This window comes from Myotis davidii, unplaced genomic scaffold, assembly GCF_000327345.1.
Source record: "Myotis davidii unplaced genomic scaffold, ASM32734v1 scaffold200, whole genome shotgun sequence".
NCBI classification, from domain to species: Eukaryota; Metazoa; Chordata; class Mammalia; order Chiroptera; family Vespertilionidae; genus Myotis; species Myotis davidii.
In genome coordinates, this window is record NW_006293700.1 from 908,152 (window position 1) to 908,463 (window position 312).

The 312-nt window shown below is 65.1% G+C and overlaps 1 pseudogene; it reads left to right on the top strand.

Annotated features, from left to right (window-relative positions):
• Positions 1 to 312, top strand: part of LOC102757822 — a 3,176-nt pseudogene that overhangs the window by 916 nt on the left and 1,948 nt on the right.

A 312-nucleotide genomic window follows, 5' to 3' on the forward strand; every position in this document is an offset into this window, starting at 1 on the left:
GTCACGTATGTGGTGGAGCCCCTCGCGCAATCCCGCACCAGGCTGAATTCAGCGAGAGCTGAAAACAGGTGTGTCCCCGGGGCAAGCCGAAAACAGGTGTGTTCCGTTCCATTCCCCGCCCGGGGGTGGGGTGGGGGTGAGCACCAGGTGGGAGAGGAGACAGGACTGCGCTGCATTGGGTTTCCTTCCGCAGCGCGCTTTTGTGATGCTGCTGAGCAAAGAAAGGCAGAAGGGGAATGGGGAGAGGCGGAGAGGCTGGGCTGCAGGGGCGCCGCTCCGGCGTCTCCCTCGGCTCTGCCGGCCAGACCCGCT